The following is a 20,390-nucleotide window of genomic DNA, read 5'->3' as shown; positions in this document are numbered from 1 at the left end:
TGGCCATTAAAATGCGTTTTGATGTCATTTGATGCGAGAAATATGAGTTGTTATTTCAGATTATGTGTGCAGTGGATGTACATGATCTTTAGTTTGCTAGTTATTACGAAGATTACATCAGGAAATTGCGTCCATAGAACATTTTCATTGTTACCAAGGTGGTTGCTAGAGACGCTGCTATCGATATTATTTCTGTTATGTTGTGTAACTGTTTAATGGCGTTATCTTTATTGCTACCCCCTTCCCCGTCAATGTATAGTGTTGGTCCACAGCGCAAACATATTAGTTTAACAAAATCCGCATCTAAAGATAGCCTACGTTAATTTCCCCTGTGCAATTCCAGTCTCACATCTCACAGCACATCGTCATTAACAAATACCGGAAACAGACCGAAAACATTTAAAAAAAAAAATAATAATACTTTATTCCGAGTGTGCTTACTTTTCTCTTTGAAAGTCATCACATAACGGCATTGTAATACACGGTTCGGCTGCATTAAATATTACATATCTGCCGTAGTTCTGTATTTATAGAGCCCTGATGAGAAGACTTCTAGACAAACATGAGGAACTGAAAACGTGACGTGGATCATAAATATATCAGCCATTAAACAACACCTTACATTTCTTTTCACACAATACGTCTCCTTGCAGTATCAACACTAATTCGGCTGACTTTTATATTTGATCCAATTGGTAGATAGGCTGTATTTACACCATAAAAGGTGAACAGCTGATATAAAAAGGGACACCTTGTGGTTAAAGCATGTTATTGAATTTCATTATTTTTATTATTAGATATTAAAGGTGGGGTAGGTAAGTTTCAGAAACCAGCTCGAGTGCACTACAATTGGAAAGTACACAGCCGAAAATAATCCGCCCCTTCCTTCAGACTTCCTTACAGAGCACCTCCTCCAACACACATGAACGCGCACATGATGTCAGCAGACTGGTGAAAGTGGCTGCCGCCCAATGACGGCACGCCCAATGAGGGCACGAGATGGAAGGCTGACAGACAGGGCGGCAATCCAATCCGTTTAGCCAGGCTTGTACTTTTTACAGTATTACGGGTTCCACAGATGACATTTTTTTATGGATTTTTTGTCAAAGCACTTAAGATATTCATTGGTATCGGGATGTTAAGAGCATTCCATGGAATATAACAAAAAGTGTATCTCGAGCCGGTTTCTCAAACTTACCTACCCCACCTTTAATAGGATCCCTATAAAGTATATTCATTACTCGTTATGCTCTACTAATAGTTAATTAAAGACTGTATATAATGACTATTTTGCACATCCCTTTCAAGATTTCAAGATTTTCTAAGGTTTATTGACATATCATATAGGCCTACACAACTATGGTGTAGTTCTGCATTGAATGAAAAACGTATCACCAATAGCAAGGTGATATTGACCAGTATGACCTGTATCGTGATATATATTGTCTATCGTGATAATATATTTTTCAATATCGCCCACCCCTAAGTGAGACACACAATTGTTGTTTAGTGTTTCTTAAAATAAACCTGGTGAACTGGCATTGGACGCTAAACAATTCCAGAAACAGCCAAGTCAAAAAGGAGTGTATACTGAAAACCCAGCACGAGAACAATTTCCCCAGGGATTCTAGGTTACTCATGTCAATAATCGTGGCTTCACGTTAATAAGCCTGCATGTTTTCATTGTGGTTCACTGCCAACTGGATCAAAGAAATGAGGCAGACTTACTGACTGCCATGTTCAAACCGGTCAAACAAACCATCTAAATGATTTCCTCCTCATGCTGCTGCAGCTGCTGAATTTGGAGCAAACGCATAGAATCATGGTTTTTCTCTGCCTAAGGGCCAAGGTCCTTTACTAAATTATAGAGTTTGTTCAGAACAGTAGCCATCTCCTCTCCCGATCTAATAAAACAGTAAGTGAGCAGCCACACAAAGGCTTGGAATAATTCAGCAGAAAAGCATGTATCTGTCAGTTTGAAGGAAAAGGTCATTTAAAGCCACTTTTTAGGTTCAATACCAACTTTCTGTAAAAATGTCACAGAGAATAAGATCAGCTTTTCCCGTCGAGCAATCATTTAACATTACATTTTATTTAGTTGACATTTTTGTGCAATTACCATAAATTAAACCAAATTCAAAAACACAAGAAAAAAGTGCAGATATATATTGCCTACAAATAAGCCAAGCTATTGTAGGTGCTGGTGCATCAGATTAAAATGGGCTAAACTATGTAGGCACTATTTTATTTTTTTTATTTAATGGCCAAGGTAAAAAAGGACACCGGTGGGTTTTCAGTTTGCATTGTAGGATACGTAAAATGTATTCTGGGTCGTAATTGTATCCGAAACAATGTTAAAGGCCTTGAAATCAGCATTGCTTCAAAATCAATCATATCAATGAAATTGGCGTGGTAGATTTGTTTTCAGTTGCCACATAAATCCAGGCAAAGTGGTGAACTTTGATCTGTGAAGTTAGGCCGTTGAATATCAGACTTTGACAGTCCAAAATGACTACAAGTGGAGACATTTAAAGTGATGTCAATGCATTAGGGCAATATCAGTATTCTCTTCTTAGGTTGTATCACCTATTAACAGACCAAATATGTTTTTTCCTTGAGATATTAAGTACCAGTTCTTGCATACAGTCTGATATGCAGATAACAGCATGCCGATTAATTAAGAGGAAAACAATACCCACACATGGGTTTACTCACAAGGCTTTTAAGTACACCAGTGGCCAGCTTTATCTGCCGACTTCATACTGGGTGGCAGGCAGACTGGCTCTTGTGGCATTATGGTTTAATCTTCAACCTTATTACATTGCCTTAGCCTTTTATTAAACAGTGGGAGACTTAAGAGGATTTTACTTTCACTTACATCAGAACATAAAAGTCGGAACTACAGAGTGAGCTGATTCCCAAGTGTGAATACTTTGCGAATCTGCTTAAATTACAAGAAACCAAAAAGAGGCGGGAAAGAAGCATAGCAGATTGATTCCATAAGTGTAGGATATGAAAGCATCCTACACCGGAGGTAAAAGAGTAAACCTTAATATCTTTTTGGGTTCTCCATGAGAAATATATACAAATATATAACAACAGGTATTGAATGTTGAATTCACAGGAATAATTCAACAAAACTGTAAAAAATTAGGGCTCAGTAAATATTTAATTCAGCTGTAAAATTCAAATAGTCATGGAAAACCCTTATTTATATTAGTGATTGTTTAAAACAGACAAGTAAACCACATGGTATGCAGCTAATCAATGGGCTTCTCAAGAGTCGCAGAAAGATGTGGCTCTCCAGGAAAATATCCCTTTTTCTTGAATAGGCTAGGCCCTAGGGCGATATATAACCCATCCACTGTCTACCAAGATCTAATCTGACACTCCGCTTCACTGCTGATAAACCTGAGGATGAGCCCCCCCATACAATAGTAAGCCCCTACAGACAATAGAAGGAGAAAGCTGACTTAGCGGTAGCCTCTAGACCTCGTCTACAAACAGGTAAATCCCAAAATCCATTAGCTCGATTGACAGCATGGTGCAGCAGTTGAATCAGGTTTGTTTGATCAATCAATTCCCACAATGTTATCTTGACAAGTGCAAATTATATTGATCAATTCATTGACTACTGGTGATTCCTTGCTAACAGAAGCAGTTAATTCAAGCCCATCTTGAAAACTAACAATGCAACCTATCAAAAGCCAGTGGGGGTGTAACTTTCAGGATTACATTTCAGGGCATTAAAGGGATAGCGGAAATCCGCGAATTTTGGGTTTAACTTATGTATTTTTATTAAAAAATAAGCATAATAAACAATTTTTTTTTATTTCATGCGCCTAATTTCATTTTATTTTCAATTTTACTGCTCCCGACCACGCCCTCTCAATGAAACGAAATACTTCGGGAATCTTCGGGTGATGACGAAAACAAAGGAAGACGGGCACAAACATTGGACGAGGCACGAGTATTCTATTATGTTTTCTGGCTGATTTAATGCATCATTAGCCTGTACCATTGTGTACAACGCCATTTATTGCCTGTCGATTAGGCGACCGGAGGCCTCGTCATCCGATAATCCGGTACACAGTGTCGAATGTGTACACTACAGTCATCATATAGACATGATAGACTAACAATACTGTGAGTACAGCCTACACTTGACAGGCAGCCTGGCTAGCCTAGGATTAGGACCATACTACGTCAAAAGACCGATTGGCTCTAGCTGTATATCATGCTAGTATACAATTCATTTAAATGTATTCATGTAATTAATGCCCATAAGGCTGTTACATATACAATAATAAATGTGACAAGATAATTTATGTGAACCTGACCCTGGTATGTTATGAAATGTACCCTACATGCAGTCATCCTCGGGCATAGCCATAGGCCTACAGTGCATGCATGCCAACTTTTGCAATATATAATATAGCGCCTAGCGTGAGCTATGCTTAGGGACCTACCAGTCAAGATTATTTGTGCGTAGGGGTGCATCATCTGGCGCCTGGTCCTGGTCATCCTCGCCATTGCCCATGCCGTGAACTAACTCCATCACCTCGGGCTCGAACAAATAAGGACGTAATGGTCCATCGTCTGGCTCAATATTCTCACCATCGTCGCTTACTGAACCGGATTCAGATTCAGTTCCTAAAACTACATTTTCGCAGGAAAGCCGAGAGGATGTTTCTGACTCGCCATCATCACTGGATACCTCGTACAATCCTTCTTCTTTGTCTGGTATATTTGCCCTTCCACGTTCATTCTGCATAGACGCCATGGTTTGTTATTGTTTCGTCTTCCTGAGTTTTCCTCACTTCCGGTTTGGCTGAATCGATCATTTCGTTTCTAAAAAAGTTCGGGGAAGCTGCAATAAAGTGCTTCTAACATGCGTAAGGCAATTATATTTTTTTAATCAGGTGTGATTGTTTTGGTACGTAATTATGCTTGTATATAAGTTAAAACGAAACTATTTGGGGTTCAATTTCCACTATCCCTTTAAAGGAATGGTCCACTCATTAGATAATGAATCAAAACTTCAGTATTTAGTGAAACGTTATGTTTAAACCATACCCTGAAGAAATCAGCGATATTCCCCGGTAAATAATGATTTTATAGCTCTTTTTTATCAAGACCTGTATATTCCGTCTGGCCGCCGCCATGTTTGCCATTTTCAGTAGTCACGTGATGGTCGTGACGTCATCCATGCGTTCACTTTGTCAACACACGGAAACATGGTGGAGTATTTCAGTTCGGACTCGTCAGCAGAGGAACAAGTTTTGACCAATGTGAAGAGATTGGATGGGGGAATTCAGCCATACATATCAGTATGACAATACGACACCCTCTGTCCTAAGACCCTCACATCGTACAAGGAAAAACTTCCGAAGAAAACCCACAGTTTAAAGGGAACATGGGAGAAACCTCAGGGAGAGCAACAGAGGAGGGATCCCTCTCCCAGGACGGACAGACGTGCAATAGATGCCGTGTATAAATTGAAAAGATAATACATTTGCAACATAGGTAGTCCAAATGTTTGAAAATGCATGTGTGTATAATGGGAAGATGATATAAGATACTATATGTATGCATGTAGTACCACCCTTGCTAGCGATTCCCTCTCTAGTTTAGCATACTCAGCTTCGTTGTCCCTGGCCATAGAATCACGATTTTATGGGGCCGGAAAAATTTGGGGGGAAATACACACTAGTCGGTACTACGCTATATGGAAAGGCCACCAAAAACTGTCCTGGCCTGGACGTTAAAACGGGGCTAGCCGCTGCAATGGAAATGCGCTATAACATACCTTATTCTTACTCCGAGCACTACTTCTGCTCCTCCGTCGCTTCACACTTGCATAGGGCGATTTCTCTACTGGCCGAACTGGTGTCCTGGTCGGTGATGACACCAGAAAGACCGATGGTACTGCATCTCAATTGAGTAATGGTTGTTCTTTAAATCCCATGTTATGTTTGATCATACTCTCAGAGTAGTCGTCCGGAAATGTGAAATGTTCGCTGCATACATGAGCCTGTAAATCTCTCGGTTCGGGCCGGCCACATTTCGCTAGCCACTGCCTCCGAATGTACTTCTTACGCTTACCTTTTGGCAACAGATGGAACCGAGCATTCCGTGGATTGTTCCTATCCGAATTATGGCAATATTTCGCGATACAGTGAGGCATATTTGAAGAGAGAAACTACAGTAAATAACATGGAGATCAACGTGTCTTCGAAAACCAAACGCATGGATTACGTCACGTCCGGGAAATGGCGGCGCCCACAGTGTTGATGTTATTTCGGTATATAATCAGTTTAAAATCACTGATAATGTCATCGGATTAAAAAAAAAAAGAGAGAGAGACTGGCAGAGACTGGTCTGTTTTATCGGATGATAATTTTTTTAAAATGAGTGTCATGAGCATACCATTCCTTTAAGTGACAGTTGCCAGTACCACCAAAGCCGCAACTCACACCAGAAAAAACCCTCAGACAAATGCAGAGGCATTTCTTCAAGAAAGGGAATGCTCCACCTGTGAGTCGGGCAGATCGGTAGCATAGCTGTACTGGGTCAAAAGGCAACTGTCCAGAGGCCTGCTGCTGGGAGTCAGGGGCAACAGCTTAGGGTGAAGTGGGTTTATGTTTCTGGCTACAGGCAACTGGGCCCACATATGGAACTGTCTGGCAGTCAGGGGCTCAAATGTAGACAGAAGGGGAACAGACAGAACGGGAACCCCTCATTCCAATTAATAAATGTTTGTTAATTTGGTGTAAGTGTATCAATCAATGAGCCCAACGTGTCTTCATACTTTGAGGGCAGTATAGGTTGTTTGCAAAGGACTCCGGAAACGGTTGTGAAACTGCAGTTTGTAAAACGTGGTTATTGGTTAACCTTGTAAATAAACCCAAACTACTTGGTTGGATGTACGAAGAGATCTAGTTTTTGGCTAATATACGTTTTACTCATCCATCCATCCTCCTTATGCGTCATTTGTCCCTTTTTATATTTCGTCATCAAATGTCCTACATTCTGTCCATCATCTTTTTTACGTCCACCAGAGGTCGGATCCTGACACTAAACATAAATATGGGTCATAATTAGCCACTTTTTAGGGCCATTTTTAGGGGCGAGGGTTGTCTGAATCAGCCCATAGTCACCAGCAGTGAATGCAGGGTTATCAGTGATATTGTTTTTGTGAAGCATTTGTGGAATTACCCCGAGTAGTTGAATCCAGATAAGAGACAAAGCTCCATTCTGCAGTCGGAATTTGTCCTAAAAAACTGAATTGCACACAACTAGTTGATGTAAATAACCAGCTAAGTAATATAGTGCACACAAGCGTTAAGGTCCCCATACAGGGATAAATTAATTGAACTTGTGTTGAAAAATAACATCTGATAAAATGGTCAATCATTGTGTGAAACAACTCAAATTAAACATTGCATTATCCAAATAACCAAGCTCGAGATTGTATTCCAGTTATTTAGATGTTGCAAAGACTTACCTTACTGAATACACAAAAGGAACATATATATTCTGATGCTTTAGTTAACATGGCCTGAGGCAGTGAAGTAAAAGCAGCTGGGGTGTAAGGTTGTGTCTCCAGGCTGGGCCCTCCTGGGAGCTGGGTAAGGGGAAAGGGGCTGGTGGTACACAACTGTCCCTGGCTGAGAGCTGCCTCGCAACAATAAAGAACCACACCCTCTGGATTTAATATGGCGTGAGTACTTTCCAAAGAAGGATGTCATTACTGAAATACAGTAATAGATGCTTACTTATCATAATTGGCTAATTTTGCTGAATTACAGTAAATGGTTTCATTGACATTTGGGATGTTGCTCATTTTCAAATCATTCTGTTTGAGTTTAAACACTTTATTATGTAACTGCGTGTTTGTATTTGAAATGTGTCTTTTCTCAAGTGAAGTTGTCATGCATAACTGTTTAGCATTATCAATGTCTCAGTGTTCAGAAATGGGCTAAGAAAGGCAAATTCCCAATTATAGAACAGATCCTAAATGTGTCCTTGTTACTGGTAAGTCAACTCCAAAAAAAAATACATAGACCAATCAGGAGTCACTCATTTCTGATCTCACCAAATGTGTGAGGGACGAGAGATTCTATTTTCCCAAACAAATCCCAAGAACAAACATATCAATTTTGAATCTTAACAATTATCCCTAATTAATATTCATTTCAATGAAAATGTTAATAAAAGTTCCCTTATCCAATATCAGTCAAAATATACAAATTAACTCCAAATCAGTCAACCCTGAAAAGGTCATTTCTAATCAACATTCATTCATTCCAACACACTTGATTTGCCAGGTTTTAAACAAGGGTCTGGTGATTGTGTGTAAATTAAGCGGATCATATCCAATTCACGAATTATACATATCCCGAAAAAAGACCACAACTTGATTACAGCTTGACAACAATGTTTTCCAAGTGACTTTGCCCAACGAGAAAGTAAACTTTTACGAGTGAGTGGATTCAAAAGGTCTTCACCCGGGCAAGCATCTGCTCTTATGAGGACATATGTGTCATGATAAATCTGCTTTTCTTGATAAAACAGTCTCCTTCCTCCTCACCTCTGTCTAAGAGTGTGTATGGTAAGAAGGATGAGAGGAATCAGGGGATTTCCTTTTAAGTACATTGGATAGACGCTTGTTGCTAATGAAAAGAAGTATTTATTAAGCTGCCAATTTACCCATCAGCCAAACTCCCTCGAGGGCTTTTGTAGGCCTCGGATCCAATCTACCAAGCAGATAGCCTGCATATCTTAACTAGGGTCAACCTTTTGTGAAGTATTTTCTAGTATGTCTGTGTATGAAAAAAAGAAAGTTGTGTGCTGAGCAGAGGGAAATATGGGTTTAGGGCTTGCACAATGCCGTTCATTTTCCCTTATCTTCCCAAGGATGCCTGTGGCTTCAGTGGTGCCCCAGCAAGTGTTCTCTGCACAATCTCCACTCCCACACCCCATTTAAACTCAAACACACACACGCAGAAGAATGTACCATGAGGGTCCACCAGCTGTTGCAGTAGCCGATATGGGGAACGCCCAAAATACTTCTATCATCAAAATGTTGGCATGCACAACAGACTTAAGATCCACATGGCTTATTATACACTCCATTATTCTGTTCAAGATGCCTTATCGTAAGCTTATAAAATCCAGAGGTGGTACATCACTAAATACATTTACTCAAGTACTGTACAATTTTGAGATACTTGTACTTAACTTGAGTATTTCCATGTTTTGCTACGTTGTACTTCTACTCCACTACAATTCAGTGATAAATCGTGTACTGATACTCCACTACATTTATTTTGTACCTTTACTTTACAGATTTGGAATAATAATGTGAAATATAATAAACACTTAAATAAGACTTTAATCACAGCTACAGTCAAGCTACCTTGCAGTATACAAAGTCATTCAAACTAGCTGCACCTTTACCAGCTTTGAGAACACTTTAATGATCAATCATCATAAAACATATCATATATATTATTCTGAAATGGACCAATCTGCATAATTTGACAAGTGTATTGGACACTCATCGTATCCCATCATCCTGACAATGCATCACCCAGGTGACGAAATTTTAGTTTGACAAAATACAAAAAAATATATCTAACAACCTACGTGACACCTGAGACGAAGAGATTAGAAAGAATGCTGAGGAGGGTTCACTTGGCGTCTGATTTCAAAAGCATAAACACTCCCTTTACCTTTAATGTTCCCACTCATTTCCATTTCTCACGCTGTGGAGAAGCAAACTACTAAACCTACGGTGTACCGACACTTGGCGCCCGTAAATCACATCACCCTGTCCTCGCCGCATACTTGCCCAGCAGTCTCACTTTTTATGATTCACAGACAGTGCTGGAAAATAGTGGTTTCAGCTGCAGAGCATCGCTTTTCAATGACCAGCTGCAGCTGAAGTGGCCTTCGACCCATTCACCCTCTGCGTATGTTTGAGAGGATCGAGGTCCGGATAGTAGACCTAACCACTTCCTGCGTGCCCCTTAATGAGAATAATCAGCCCATAGTTTGATTTCAATAGCGCTGCACGCAGTGATGGCAACGGCCCTGCAATGTTGTTTTGGCTTTACAAGCAGATTATCTTTGGCTCACATGGAACCCCAAAACTGACTGATGTTGTAAAAGGTTACCAGACAAGTCAAACATATTACTGAAGACATCAACGGACAACAAAGGCTTGCATGGCCTTTTCCATAAGTATAGAAATAATGCTTGTATACAGAATGTAATTCGATACGCTCCAAACATTAATGGGTTCTATCTTGGCCAGTAGGGATACTCCGATCGATCGGCCGCCGATAGATCTCCGCCGATACTCACTCTCTGCCGATCGGTCGGTGCTCTCTAAAAATGCCGATCGCATGATGTAAAATGATGACGTAAAATACATGACACTTTTCTCTGTGCGCGGCAAAACAAGCTCGCCAAAATGGCTTCACCAGTCTGGCAGTATTTTAAGGTGTCCGAAAATGACAAAATAGCGGTATGCAACGTGTGTGAACTGTGAAGCAGAAATCCTGCAGCTCTGCCCGCTGTGACGGACCGGTGAGCGGAAAACACACACTAAGAGTTAGACCTTACACACTTAGCTATTTTATCTACCTCTGGAACTAGCTAAACTAGTTATTATATAAATATATGTATTCTTCACTGTCGGGTCACTCATTACTAGGGGTGTTGAAAATAATCGTTTCTACGATGCATTGCGATGCGGACGTGGACGATTCGGTCTCGATGCAGTGACGGAAGATAATCGGTTATAGAGTAGTAACGTTGCTTCCTGATTTTCCGGCCGCGGCTTTACTATAACGTTTTTTCTGTCACTTTAATATCAAATCGGTCGGTGACTCAGAGATCAGGGAACATACGTGACAGCGGCACAGCAACACGGAGCAGTCTGCTTTATCCACCAACACAAGAACACCAGTCCAGAACCGACAACAGCAGGACCCGCTCTGAATCACTCCGTGCATGTCGCTGCGGCTCAGAGACACAGGGAGGGATTTATGTTTTTCAAAAATAATCGCGTTACAATCATGTCAGGTTTTTGGTGGATTTAATTAAGTCTTGGATTGCAAAGTATGAATGTCCTCTAGCAATTTGCAGACGATATATACGTGTGTAAAGTTTGTGAAGGCAGGAGGAAAAAAGCTTCCGCGATCACCGTCTCCTCTCCGTTACTCCAAGCCCCGCCCCCTCCCTGAAAATAATGAGTGACAGGCTGATAGTGACCCGATAGAAACGTTGTTATTCACTTAATCACTGAGATATAATGAAGCTAATTTAATCTCATACATTCATGGGATTTATGTAACAGTAAGACAGAGAATGTAAGTGTGCACCCACATGCAGTATTTTTGTTTGTATATGCTGTTGTAAATACTCCTGTTGTCTGCTGTGTTCAGACTCAAGTCCTGTGTGTGATGCCACATTCAGGACATTGAGAATGGAACAACTTCACACACGGAGGCTAGACCTATACAATTCATTTATTTTGGTTTATAAATTAATGTCAAGACATTTATGTAATTGATTTCTGAAGCACTTTCTAAATAATAAAAAGAGAGTTCATATGTATTTACATACATGCAGTATGCATTGATGAAAAATAAGCCATGTGCAGTAATATAGAAAATTGAGGATGCAACGCATTGGTATGAATCGTGATGCACCGTGATGCACCGGGATATCGAACCGAATCGAAGACAGGATAATCGTAATCGAATCGAATCGTGAGACCAGTGAAGATGCACAGCCCTACTCATTACTGGATCAGTGAGCTGCATGAGACGATACTGACAGGCTGTCAGGAGAGGGAGAGAGGGGGAGAGAGGAAAAGAGAGCGCTTCCGCTCATTTCTCCCGTGTTATTATCCAAAGTGAATGTAAACTTGAATAATGTACTTTATTTGAATGTAATAATTAAGTTGATTGTTGTTTGTGGAAGCTCCAGTGAATGAGCCCCATTAACTGAGTTTTAAACATCACTTTAAATGGAAGATCCCCATAGCCCCCGCCCACTCGATCGGATCGACGATCGGTATCTGCCGCTACTGATTCCGGCGATCGGCCCCAAAATTGCGATTGGAGCATCCCTAGCCAGTACTACAGTATACACTTCCACCAAGTTTCATGAAAATCAGGCAAGCAGTTTTTCTGTCCTCCTGCTGACAAACAACGCAATGAACTAAGAAAATGAACCAAAAACATCACCTTATGATAGTAGTTTAACATATGCATGATGTTAAAACAACACTTTATACTTCTCCTTTAAGCCCCAGTCAGTGGGTAAATATAACAAAACAAGTTTAATACATTTAAAAAACAATTAAATTAAATACTTATTCTTGTACCTTTCATTACCGGGTCAGTTATTGTTCATAGGGGTGTGCTATGTAACGTCACTGTATCAGTAAAGCAAAATTATTTTAGCTGGCAACACATGCTAAAAAGAAAGGTAGCTAGCCAAGTACTGAAAATGTCTTTGCTTAGTTTTTTTGACATTCTTAAAAAAAAGGCGAAAGAAAATCACACACCTACCAGGGTTTCCCACTCATAGACTATACTTGGGCGGGCCGCCCAGGTATATTAACGGCCGCCCAAGCATATTTCGCGACCCATTTAGGTTTTTTTTTTTTAATAATTTGTTTAATAATTATTTATTTTTTTCATCCGTGACCACGACGCCATCTGCGATCGATTTACTTGTGGACAATGATCCCTCGCTCTACGCCTCCTATACCCAGTCCCGGACTGGCCATCGGTAGGACCGGGGGGTTTCCCGATGGCCTGGACTGTTAAAGGAATGGTCCACTCATTAGATAATTAATCAAAACTTCAGTATTTAGTGAAACGTTATGTTTAAACCATACCCTGAAGAAATCAGCGATATTCCCCGGTAAATAATGATTTTATAGCTCTTTTTTATCAAGACCTGTATATTCCGTCTGGCCGCCGCCATGTTTGCCATTTTCAGTAGTCACGTGATGGTCGTGACGTCATCCATGCGTTCACTTTGTCAACACACGGAAACATGGTGGAATATTTCAGTTCGGACTCGACAGCAGAGGAACAAGTTTTGACCAATGTGAAGAGATTGGATGGGGGAATTCAGCCATACATATCAGTATGACAATACGACACCCTCTGTCCTAAGACCCTCACATCGTACAAGGAACAACTTCCGAAGAAAACCCACAGTTTAAAGGGAACATGGGAGAAACCTCAGGGAGAGCAACAGAGGAGGGATCCCTCTCCCAGGACGGACAGACGTGCAATAGATGCCGTGTGTAAATTGAAAAGATAATACATTCGCAAATAGGTAGTCCAAATGTTTGGAAATGCATGTGTGTATAATAGGAAGATGATATAAGATACTATATGTATGCATGTAGTACCACCCTTGCTAGCGATTCCCTCTCTAGTTTAGCATACTCAGCTTCGTTGTCCCTGGCCATAGAATCACGATTTTATGGGGCCGGAAAAACTGGGGGGAAATACACACTAGCCGGTACTACGCTATATGGAAAGGCCACCAAAAACTGTCCTGGCCTGGACGTTAAAACGGGGCTAGCCGCTGCAATGGAAATGCGCTATAACATACCTTATAACATACCGTCGCTTCACACTTGCAGAGGGCGATTTCTCAACTGGCCGAACTGGTGTCCTGGTCGGTGATGACACCAGAAAGACCGATGGTACTGCATCTCCATTGAGTAATAGTTGTTCTTTAAATCCCATGTTATGTTTGATCATACTCTCAGAGTAGTCGTCCGGAAATGTGAAATGTTCGCTGCATACATGAGCCTGTAAATCTCTCGGTTCGGGCCGGCCACATTTCGCTAGCCACTGCCTCCGAATGTACTTCTTATGCTTACCTTTTGGCAACAGATGGAACCGAGCATTCCGTGGATTGTTCCTATCAGAATTGTGGCAATATTTCGCGATACAGTGAGGCATATTTGAAGAGAGAAACTACAGTAAATAACATGGAGATCAACGTGTCTTCGAAAACCAAACGCATGGATTACGTCACGTCCGGGAAATGGCGGCGCCCACAGTGTTGATGTTATTTCGGTATATAATCAGTTTAAAATCACTGATAATGTCATCGGATTAAAAAAAAAAAGAGAGAGACTGGCAGAGACTGGTCTGTTTTATCGGATGATAATTTTTTAAAAATGAGTGTCATGAGCATACCATTCCTTTAAGTGGCATGCCTCACACCAGAGATGGAGTATTCGAGTCCTGGACTCATACTTGAGTCGGACTCGAGTGCCGATTTTCGGGACTCGACTCGGACTCGCGTGCCGATTTTCGGGACTCGACTCGGACTCGCGCACTGATTGACGCGACTCGGACTCGTGAATATTTCCCCCCCACGATGACTTGGACTCGACTTGTACATTGACGCTCCGACTTGGACTCGAGCAAGTTTTCTCTGGAGTCTGATGTCCTCTATCCTGGCTTGTGCACCTGTGAGGCGAGTTCACGTACTGGCCCCCGCTGTTCCAGTCTAAACATGTCTAGGACACACACCGCATCATGCTGTATGCTTTCACACATTCTGCTTCCACATTGGAAAAGAGTAGCGCAAAATGCTTGTTATGTTATGTGGAAACAAGATTGAAGAGAAGGCTCCGTAACACATTACTCTAAGGATCGAGTTCAGACATATAGGCTGTGTTGAACACTATCATCAGAGTAACGTGATCTAATCAATAAATAAAGATTCAGCCATAACACGAAAGCACATGGCTACTAAACATGCAGAATGACATCATTTTGCATGCTTAAGTAGCCATGTGCTTTCTGGGGCTTAATGTTTATCAGTAAACTGATTTAACCGGTAAAAGTTCCTTCAAAATAAGAGTCCCGATCTTATTACTATCAAAATAAAAGTGCAAAACGAAAACTTTACCATAGGAAAATATTGACATACACATATAATCACTTCAACAGTTAACTCATTTTAAATATAGTTGGACATATTAAAAGGTAATTTACAATAATAATATTAATATTAGTAATAAGCTTTATATTTGTATAGCACCTATTACAAGAATTGTAGCCAAACTCGCTTCACAGTAGTACAATAGACAGATTAGTATAACATGACAGGATAAAAGCAATGTAGAGGAGCAGCTACATTGCAACACATATATCCACAAAGGTTAATACATGAAGACTTGTGACTCTGACTTGACTTGGACACTCCTTAGGTGACTCGGACTTGGACTCGAACACAGGTAATGATGACTGACTCGACTCGGACACTCCTTGGGTGACTCAGACTTGGACTCGACTACGACTCTCCCTTGGTGACTCGGACTCGAAGAGTGGTGACTCGAGAGTGACATGGACTCGTGAATTGGTGACTTGACTACAACACTGCCTCCCACAGGGTGACTGGCTGTCTACATGATGTGGTCTGCCTCACACAGGGTGACTGGCTGTCTACATGATGTGGCCTGCCGACATGGCCACTGTCATACAGATCATAAATCAAAGCCCTTGATTGGTCTCTGTGTGTCATTCAAGCTCGGGATAACCTCAGCTCAGATGAGGTAAAGGACTCTGAGTGTTTAGATAGTTAACTTAGTCTAAGTTCTCAGTGGGTCTCAAACAGTTTGGTCACCATTTATGTAAACACATATTTCCATTTGAGAGGGTAGTGATTAGTAAAATATGCATGAATACAAAATAAAAAGTTAACTAGGTGAAAAAAGGTAAGATACACTTTTAAAACTTGTTGAGAGCTAAAACTAGTGTTTGCTGCTGCCTCAAAGAGGAGCAGGGGGAGAGGCTGATTCAGGAGCACAGACACACTCACAACTATAAATGAAACAAAAATAAATAAATAAACAAGTGTCAGTGTTTTTTTCATATTGGAAATGGGATGTTATTGGTTATGGCCATGTAATTATGATTATTGAAATGTATATATCTGTTTCATAGGTGTTCCCATTAGGGATGCACGATATTGGTTTTTTGAAACCGATACCGATACCGATAACTTCCTGCTTCTCAAGAACGATACCGATAATAATATAAATATATATATTAAATGTACCTGTAGTTTTTGCACACCTGGTTAAATGATGAACTAGCCGACTGAATCCTTTATCTTCGACGAGGGAGAAGGGCTGGTCGTCAAGCGCCATCATTTCTATGATGAAGTTAGAGATCGTTTTAGCCCTGGGGTCGTCTCTGGCCAACTTCTTGCCTTTTTCAAAAGCCTCGTCGATAGGTAAAAGCCCCGGTGCCTTTGCAGCTGGCTTTGGATTCGCCGCTAGTTTAGCAGCGCAGGCGTCTTCGTACGCTTTTAACACACCATCGTAGCGATAGCGATGTTTCAGGTGACTAATCAGGTTGGAAGTATTATAGCTCGTTGCCTTTTTCCCTCCTCGTGGAACTTCTGCATTGCATTTGTTAATACAAATAGCAAGCGAACTATCTAACTCTGGAACTTTGAAATAGTCCCATACTACCGACGACATGTTTGTTTACTGTCGTGGCTTCACGGCCGCACACCATTTACGTCACAGCCAGGCATGAGTTAGGGAGCGCTGGATTTGTGAAAAACTCCCCTCTTCCTAAACCACTAATACCACAGTACTGGCAAAACGGGAGTAGCAGAGTGAAAAACAAGCGCCCCTCATCCTAATCCACCCACACCGCAATATTTTTTTCTTTTTTTTTACCCAAAAAATATATTGTATATTATCGGGGCTATTAATACTTTTATCGGGTTTATCGGAATGACGTCATAATTCCTAATATCGGACCGATAATTATCGTGCACCACTAATTCCCATAGATCTAGTCTCTTTATTTTCCCCTCAGAGTGCACCACATTGATGCATTTAACTTAAAAAAATCTTACCGGGGAGCATGCTCCCGGACCCCCCTAGAGGATTTGAGGCCCACCCCCACTTAAAATCACATGAATAGGTTCCTAAATACATTTACCATTTTTTTTTTAAAATAGCAACCCATGTCCATATGTTTATTTGTGGGTAGTAGATTTAAACTCTAGGGCTATCACTATTGGCCCTGCCTGTACCTGTTCGCTCTGCCATCGCGTGAAGGATCTGCTAACAAGCGACCAACAGAAAGGTTAATGTTAATGTTGTTGCACGTCACAAAGGCACATCACCGCAAAGTCTAGGGGTGAGGTGTAACTGGAAAGGCTCGGAGTGTATCATTAAAAGCAAGACAAAAGAGGGACAAATTCATCCTTGTCCATCATCACCAGCCATCAATGACAGAGATCCCTGAGAACAATCACATATCTAAAAGCCACTGACTGAACTCTAATGCCAAGTTCAATAAACAATGTCAAAGCAGATCACTTGTTTCCAACATCAAGCGATAAACAGTCAGCTGTGTGTGTCCAGCAGAATGCTAGCAGGTGAACAAGGCATTTGACATTTGGCTCACACACACATTCCGACATCAGCTGACAAAAGCGTGTGTGCATGGTGTGTGTGAGACCAGTGCTCTCTGTAGTCAGTTGCTACTGTATGCCCATTGTCGGGAGCAGTCGAGTCTGAGTGTGTCTGATGTTTGGCTGTAAAAACAAAGCAAGTGTATGCAAATGTCCTGCACCCACCTACACAATTATAATAAAAAAAAAAGATCTGCCATTTCAGACCTTCAAAAAATCAATTAACACTTTGTGATATGAAATACAATTTGATATTGAATGTAACAACATGCATCACACAAGGGGGCGACTTCATAGTATATTAAAACGAATAATCTGTTTTAGTCGATATTTCATTGATTTATTAGTCATTTTCAATGTGTTAAATTACCTATTCCAAAAAAATAAATGAGCACTAAAGTAAAAGCAAGATTTAAAATGTTACTTTTGCAGGATTCTTTGTGGAAAACTCACGTTTACAGAACTACGTTTGTCTAATATTCGACGTTTTAATGAATGAAAAGTTAGTCGAATACCATTTTCGCTGGTGGTAGAAAGCCTAAGTAGGGTAGGCAATTTAAGGGTCTTGTTTAACTTAAGAAAAGTATTTTACCCAACAAGTAACAACTTTTATTCACGCTTATTTCTGTTTGACCTTATCCTCTTAATAAATGTACTGACTCGAACTTACCTGTAAGGTCAATGAAGTGTGCGAATCAGCCGTCCATGATGTTGATTCAAACAGAGCCTAGCATCCACGCTTACAAGTATATGATGGGTTCCAGCTCCTTACCTCACGATTTTGTTGGTTTTCCCTTAAAACCCGGCGGAAATGTACGGGGGGAGTAACTTCTCTAAAAGTACAAACAAACTCCGGGTCCAGAAAGTGTGCTGTGCTCTCCCCTCAGTACCTTTCACTCTCGCTCAGGACAGAAAATTATTTCCTTCTGAGAAGCTTCAACAACAGAGAGCAGTGGACAGCCGCGCCAAGACACACAGAGTCAGACAGGGTGGGACAGGAAGTGCGAGGGTGCTGGCTTCAAAATAAAACAACAAACAATGTCGCACCTGAAACGGTAAACAATTAGGCTGTGTATTTGTAAGTGGTGTCCACATCCCCCCCTGTGGCACTGGCCCCCCTCCGAAAGAAGACCATGATAGCACCTTTTTTTCTCCTATCTTTTTCAAGAAGCAGATCATGGCACTGTTGGCACAGTATCAGGTTTATTTTGTGTCTTTGTTCCTTATTTTTGGTTCCCCTTTTGTTGTATTGCATGTATAGCCTAACCATACTAATGTAATACCCAAGTACTTCAAAAATGTACTTATGTACAGTACTTAAATGCATGCACTTTGTTGCTATCCACCACTGGATAATTAAGTGTTATTATTATCACTGCACCTTTATGACTCAAACATGTAACCCAACTTTTATTTTTGAAAATGCTGCTCAGACGTGTTCCGTTACATCTGCTGGCTTGACTGTCCTCTGTGTGACCGGTTCAGACAGTGTGCTGCTCCAGTTTCTAGGTGGTAGGTCTACTCGGGATTCATTGTGGAGACGTTGACGCTATTACAACTCATTATAATACATAACTCTGTTATGGTGGTCACAGTGTAAAGTGTTCTTCAACTATACACATAATAAACAATGGATACCGTTTGATAGTATTTCTGATAAGTCTGTGTTCCCCTCCCAGTGTGGATGGGTGTGTATGATTGACCAGATGTCAAATTCTGATGATCATGATGTTTTTTTAACAACCAAATCAGAGAACATACTAATTTAATTCCATACAGCACACTACATGCTGTTTTAACTGAAGCCATGTCCCATTGATAGTCATTGTTTACTTATGTGGCAAACAGATACAAATATATGTTATTTTTGTTGTATTTCACTGACTTACTTCAGCTTTGAAATCCTTGGAGATGAAAATGAACAATGACTTCAGACTGGGGACTCTCCTCCTTGTCTAGTTTAGCAGAATGACTTGAGGCTGCCCTCTGCTGGTCAATGCAAGTACATATATGTTTACAGTTTAAAGAGACAAGGATAAAAAACATATATTTTACAAATTAATTAAACAACAAAAAAACGTGAAAACAGCCCGGGTATTCATTTATACCTACCTTTACTACACACCCACTAGCTACTTTATTAGGTACACCAGTATAGTTTAGTGTAACTCAATATAAATGCCAGTCTACTATATTATTCCCATAATATGCAGGGTTCTGTATTTCAGTATTTCAGTTCTGTATTAGTTAGCTTCATTCTGACCTCTGTTTTTGTGCTAATGGGTATATCCTCATGCCAGTCAGGGGTGGACAATCCCACAGTCTGATATGTAGATATAACATTGTATGGGAGCAGGGGCGGTTCTAGGAGGGGGCAGTGCCCCCTAACACTGACCTCTGACCCACCTGTGGCCCCCTAAAAATGAAAAATGTATGATTTATTACACGATTTATTGAATGACGGAATAAGCGGAACTAACGTTATTCGTCATTCTAGTCGGACCCATTAGAGTGAAATGCAACATTGTAATCAACATTTACTCAAGTACTGTACTTCACCCTCCTGTCGTCGGGTCAAATCTGACCGATTTACTACTTTCATCAATAATAACTTTTTTGTTTTACATTCGATTGCATTAAGGCTTTATAATATCCTTCACATTAGACATTTGAACATAGAAAAAATTGCAGATCACCACTTTCATTGAATTTTGGATGATTTAGTCAACTTTGTAACAGCGATGGTGTTCCCGGTCCCATAAAGAAAAGGAATTAGTAACCATCCGGATCAGATAAAACACACAAACACCCACCTACACACACACACACACACACACACACACACACACACACACACACACACACACACACACACACACACACACACACAC

General features: G+C 40.7%; 1 protein-coding gene across 2 annotated transcripts in view; it reads right to left on the bottom strand.

The window, feature by feature from the left end:
- plxnb1a (plexin b1a) overlaps positions 1-18,420 on the bottom strand; it is a 108,763-nt gene extending 90,343 nt beyond the window's left edge. For both annotated transcript variants that reach the window (XM_034087770.1, XM_034087771.1), the window contains exon 1: positions 18,170-18,420. The gene's annotated coding sequence lies outside the window, so the exon portion shown is untranslated. The remainder of the gene's footprint in view (positions 1-18,169) is intronic.
- Positions 18,421-20,390: the final 1,970 nt, after the last annotated feature.

The sequence above is a fragment of the Pseudochaenichthys georgianus genome, chromosome 7, assembly GCF_902827115.2.
Source record: "Pseudochaenichthys georgianus chromosome 7, fPseGeo1.2, whole genome shotgun sequence".
NCBI classification, from domain to species: Eukaryota; Metazoa; Chordata; class Actinopteri; order Perciformes; family Channichthyidae; genus Pseudochaenichthys; species Pseudochaenichthys georgianus.
The sequence above is the reverse complement of the archived record's forward strand: the minus strand, read 5'-3'. Positions and strand labels throughout refer to the sequence as shown.